Here is a 6,425-nt window from a genome sequence, read left to right on the forward strand (position 1 = left end):
GGCTAGGAAACCTGGTTCTCTGTGAGCAGCACCATAAAGCTTTTATTTGCTACCCCATGCAGATAAATGCTTGATGAGGGCTGAAAAGCCACTGCACATCCCAAAACTAAAGCCCTGGCCAAGAAGATGAGGAGGGGACCCTGAGGGGCCCATACTTATAGGCAACAGTCACGTGCCAAGGGTCTGCTGTCCCACCTTGCCCTGGCTCCTCCATCTGTGGGGAAGAACATGAGCATCTGATGCAGGGGTTCAGCTCACAGACAGGTGCTCACTGCTGAATATCATGCTTATAAAAATAAATACGTTTAGGTCTTATGGGGCCGTGAGTACCCTATGGTGAGCACAGTGTTGTACCACAGCAGGAGAACATGCAGAGTCCTTCCTGACCAGTGTGCAGGAGGAAGAGGATGAAAGGGATGGAGCCGAGCAGAGAGACTTTGTGCAAAGCTGGAGCTCTCCAGAAAGGCAGAGGGCAACTGGAGACGCTTCAAAAGGGACTATGCTACCCATCTCCTAGCAACAGATGCCAGCAAGAAATGCCAAGGAAGAGGGTCACAAAATAGCACTGCTTGAGAAAATGGTGCTTTTTGGCCAATCTTACCCCAGCATATGCCCATTCCTCCTTCTCAGGCTCCTCATGGAGCCAGGCTGCTTCTCACCCCAACAGCCCAGGGAGGGGTTGCCATGCCTTCAGTCCTGCCCATGTTGCTATTCTCTCCCCTGTTACTGCAGCTTTACTCTAGCCAGTAGGGCCACAGTTTGGGCCATAATCATGCACAAGTGGCTGAGCAGCTCTGCAGCAAAAAGAGGGACCCCAACGTGATGCACAGCACAGCTCTTAACTGGCAGCTAGCACTCTGCCCCTTGGGGACTGCTGTTGCCGACTATTTTGGACTCCATCTGTTTGCCAGCAACTGAGCTCTTCTGTGAGCAGCAAACAGGGCGATGTCTACAGCTCCCAAAGCATCTGGCATCAATACACTTTAACCCATCAGGAAATGGCTGTAGGACACCAGGCTCTGTGCTTTTAAAGACATTAGGGGCAGGGAGGGAACTGTGTCTACAGAAGAACAAAAAAATACCCTCCTCCAATTGCTATATCAATTACACTAGATGCATTAAAGCGTTTTAGTAAAGATTTCTTGTCGATAATCTGGATCTACAAGACCCACTGCTTTAGCGTCCTTAGTCAAACCCTCCAGGGAACAAAATGTCCCAGTGCAAGGGACATACCGCAGATATGACAGCAAAGGCAGAGGGAAGATAATAGAAAAGAGACACTGGGCAGAGAAGAGAGATCAGAGACAGCTATATGTATGAACACAGACAGATCACAAGTTTAAAGGAAGGTGATTCTTCACTACGCCTATACAAATGATTTCCTTCCCTGTGCAGTTTCCCCTCACTCTCCTCTGATGATTTGAAGGCTCTGGGAGCTGCACTAAGTGCAGCTGTCTCTCCCTGCAAGACAGTCGAAAATTTAACCAGGCAGGAGGAAAGCACTCTTCTTCCATCATCACTGTTCAATAAAAAGTTTAAAAAATGAAGAAGAAAAATCACAGATGAGTCCAATCATTAAAAAAAAAAAAAAGGAAAGAAAGAAAGAAAGAAAGAAAAATACAACCAAGAACATAAAGACAGGAAGATAGAGTAGAAAAATACACTCAGGGGATCTGTACATCCATAATTCTGGAGGTACTCAAAGCCATGGATGAGGCCCTGGGCAGTCTGATCTGGTGGGGGGCAACCAGCCCACAGCAAGGATTGGGGTTGGGTGGGCTTTGAGGACCCTTCCAAACCAACCATTCTGTGGTCCTATGATCTTTCAGGCCCCTTCTAAACCAGCCGTTCTATAGTCCTATGATCTTTAAGGACCCTTCCAGCCCAGCCATCCTATGATTCTAGGATCTCTAGGGACCCTTCCAGCCCAGTCATTTTGTGATCCTATGATGAACTCTTGACTTATCCCAACAGCACCTTTGGAGCACCTGTATGCAGCAAGGGCTGAATGAGCCAAGTGCTTATGGGCATTTGGTGATGCATCTGGGCACATTTTCCAGCCAGACATCCCATGGATAGAGGGTACCCAAAGTCACAACATCCCTCTGTCTGACACCAACCATTTCTGAACTTATTAGCATGTTTTAACTGCATCTGAAAAGAAAGGAAGAGGTCCCAGAAAACATCACCGGGTATCACAAATTTCATCCTCCCTGATGAAAGCAGACAGTGGGGCCATTTGTTTGAGTCAGAGGAAAGGCCAGCAATTTATTTGTCCCTAGTTAAGATCAAGAGAAACCACACGGGAGCTGCACAGTGAGCCCAACCACAAGCAAAGTCAGATTTTTCAGTCTTGCTGGGTCATGGGATGACTTTTTTTCACCACATAAGGGAAATGCAAAAGGGTGGAACAGAAGAAACTGTTCTTGGTGCAATCAAACTCACCGAGATGTGTGCCTGCAGGATGGCATGCTTGCCATCCTTCCACACTCCAACAGAATTACCACTGCACGGGAACCGTAAGGCTGTGGGACGAGGGCTTGGCTGGTTGCCTTTTTCCAAGACCATCTCTCTTTGCCACCAAATGTTGCCTGGCGCCCATCCAAAGCTTTCCAGGAGCACAGCATCTTACGCATACGTGCCTTGCAGCTTTTCCATTCTTCTTGACACTGTAAAACTGTCTTGTAAAAGCAAAATTAAAGGCTTGAGTGCTGGCCACAAAGCCCTTGCTGTGGACGTGTTTTCTGTTGTATGCAACTCCAATACAGAGAGAGGTTTGAAGAAAGGGGGGTGAGGGGGAGCAGACCTATTGGCATTAAACTTCTTTATAAATCTTCTGAAGGTATTTTATCACTTCCCGACATTCATCTATAAAAGCCACTGAGCTACATTTACAAATTATAAAATTAGTTTTTATGTGCAGGGTCCAGCTAATGGCACAGCTAAATCTAGGGAGCAGGAAGATTAGAGGCCTTTCCCTTCTTCACAAGGGAATTTATTTTGCAGCATCCCTGGGTGGAGAGCAGCATCCATCCTGGGGCAGAACAATTCCCCTCCTGAGCCTGAGCTTTCCGATACTCAGAACTTCACTCTCCCTGTTCTTGTAGAATGGAGCCTGCCCAGTGCTGTGCTGTCAGCAGAAGGTGATGGCGGGGGTAGGCAGCCAACCATGTCTAGCACTGCAGGAGTGGTCCTTCACTGTGTCTTGGGACATGGGATACCTGGCAGGTGCACTTGGTACCCCACCATGCTGTTCAGAGAAATACTGGGGAGCATCTAGCCAGTTCCCAGTGCTCTCCCACTCCTTGGCCACAACCCAAGGCCCTACTTAATACATTGCTCTAGGAGAGTGCTAGAAGACCCATTACAGAGACATGACCAGCATAAATATTAATCCAGCACAGTGTAACTGCCAGGAAGGAAGGGGGGAATGGATGCCCCTCCTGTGCATGGCCAGAGGAGTTTCTTCTCCAAGCCTGGTGCCTCTCCAGCCTGCCAGGGTGCAAAGGGAGGTTAAGCACTTCTCACCTGACCCTGGGGATGCTGTCTGCTTCCCCACAGCAGAGTGAGGTCACCTCCCGAGGCACGTGGCCGTCGGCTGATCTGGCACTGCTGGGGAGCGGTATAGCAGGGCAGGAGGGAAACGAACACAGCAGTTCCCCCAATTAAGGCTGGAGGAAGAAACAAAAGCTAATCAGCCTTCAGCACAGGGGACATAAAGGGAGCGAGCTTCTTCAAGGCACATTCTCAGCTTTGCATCTCTGCTCCCTTTAAAAAAAAAAAGAAACTATTTCACTCTGTAGCATATTAATCAGCCCAAGTCAGCCTTGGCAAGAGTTACCCATTACGCAGGCACTGGGAGGACACTGTATTAGAGAAGGATTATTTACTTGTACAACCTTTACAGAAACAGGAGAGAAGCCACATTAGAAGAACTTCATACACACAAGAGCAACAGCCACCTGCTGTATTGATGCACACTGCAGAAGGGCTCCAGTTGTCACTGCAACAGCATCGCAGAACAGCACTGTCACCATGCAGGAGTGGTATGGAAAGAGGCTCTGGGGCAGCCTGGGCTGTCAGAAAGCCACAAAATGCAAACAAAAAGCCCCAAACAGTGCAAGATCAAACAGGGTCAATATCTATCCTTTCAAAGGCTTCCAGTCAGAAAAGATCACTATAAGCAATGGTTATTTTAGGAACATTAAATATGATACTAAAAGCATCTTCTGTGTGAAAACAACATGCATATGAGTTTGTTTATGTCATAACTTTAATCTCTTCCTATAACATGTCTTTAAAGCTTATTTCAGGCTGGAGTAATAATACAGAGTAATGAATCAAGGCCTTAAGAACCTTGATAAGCAGCAGGGAACCATCATGGAGAGCATTCTCCTGATTTAATTAAAGTCTTAAAGAGACTTCCAGAAACAAAAACCCATTCACTCATTAAGGTGATGAGGAGAGAGTGAGGAGGGAGACTGCACATCAGAGAAGGAAATACAACGTGAGCACAGACTTAGCCCACCAGAAATATTTACAGGAGCACCAGCATGCTCACATTCAGACTACCTTTTACTTTCAGGTTTCATGTATCACAGTCTACTCCCATGTATCACATATCTACTCCCCCAGAAAGCCTGAAATTAAGCATCCCAGCATTATCTGGAGTAGCACAGGGTGATCTGAGGAATAAGCTCTCCTTGCTGGGAGCAGCCCTTGAGTTTCTCTCTTGCAGAGAAGTGCTGTGACCCCTGGGGAACCTGCTGCAAGGCCTCAGGGACAGGAGCTCCATTTCCTCATTAAATAGTTCTGACTCATGAGCACATCAGAAAACTCGCATTGTGGCCTTTGACAGTTTACCTCCTTTATGGCAAAGTTTTTCGAAGAAATCATTTTCTACAAATCATTCAGGCAGCATTAGTCATGGCTGTCCCTTCCACCAAGCTTTGCAGAGACAGCTCCAATAATTTTTATTATTTTCCATCTTCTTCTCTTGCACCCTTATCTATCTCAACCAAGCAAACCTGCAACTTTATCTCATCTTCTACAAGACAGAGCAGCTCATCCTGACCAAGAGGAATGGTTTCGGATATTATTTTCACCTCTTTTCTTTGTGGAAAACCTAAATGCCACTTCTAGCAGAGCCTGGGTCTGGCCAACATGGAATAACAGGCACATGGGGCTGGAAGGTCAAACCTTACTGATTATATTTAAATCCATTGCTTTTATTCATGTATCTACAGTCAGCCTCTTTCCTTCGGCTGTGCTCCAACCAGCCAAACTGCCTATGGGCATCTCCTGCCTACGCACTTCTTCCAGCCATGTGGAAAGCAGAGCATTAAGAAAAGGTGCATATCACAGAATGGCACAGAATTGACTTCAAAGATCATTGTGTTCCAAATTCCTGCTGTGAGTAGGGTTGGCAACCACTAGATCAAGAAGCAGGGCTGCATCCAGCCTAGATTTGAATGCTTCCAGGGATGGACTATAAGGGTAAAGATAATATGATAAAGATGCTCCTAAAATAACATTAGGGACACTCTTCTCTGCACAGTACTAGCTCATGAGCACAGCCTTTCTTGGGTTACATATCAGGACAGAAAGCAGTTTTAAGGAACTTCTCTAGGCAAGAGAGGGCCATCCTTGACATCTGGTTTTTATTTAAATTTTTTTTTTCCAAAACTCAGCACAATTTTAGAAGCTCTGCACATTCGTATCTGGCTGGAAAACTGTTTCTGAGCCATCTCCACTGCATGTTTTCTTCTGACATAAACATGAATTAAGGTTACGGTCAAGTGTGATCTTCCCAGCAAAAAGCATAGGTTCCATCAATGCGACCCATTAAAGCAATCTAAAATACCTGCTGATGGTTCGTTATTGCAAGTTACTTTCCTTCCTGATGGAGAAATTATTCAATATGTTGGAGGTGAAAAAAAAGGTCTCCAGGAAGGCAGCGCCTGTGCATCACATCAGTAAGATGGAACAACGCAAGGGACAGGCTGGACAGGTTGCCAGAGGAGTGTCCATTTACTCAAGCCTGCTGGATGAATTAAAATACCTTTCCTGAAGGGCATGTCAGCTGAAGGGAAAACCTTAATTAGCAGAAGTTGGAAGGAGCAAGGGCATCCTTATCCCATGCAGCAGCAGATCATGCTGTGTGAAATATGAGAGCACACAGATTAAATATTACATCTGCCTGAGGATGCTCAGGAGCCCAAGAAAGGCAAGGGCTCACAGCTGCAGTGCTTCCCCCATCTTCTCTCGGGTGTCCACGCTGCAGCCTTCATTGCACTTTGTCCGGGAGCTTATGGGATCAGCCACAGCAGTTTTATGGAATGAGGCAAGTTTTTCATCTCGCACCTATATGATCCAATTAAAGAAAAGAAAAGAAAAGAAAAGAAAAGAAAAGAAAAGAAAAGAAA

The sequence above is a fragment of the Lagopus leucura genome, unplaced genomic scaffold (assembly GCF_019238085.1).
Source record: "Lagopus leucura isolate 7727_CA_CO unplaced genomic scaffold, USGS_WTPT01 Super-Scaffold_739, whole genome shotgun sequence".
NCBI classification, from domain to species: domain Eukaryota; kingdom Metazoa; phylum Chordata; class Aves; order Galliformes; family Phasianidae; genus Lagopus; species Lagopus leucura.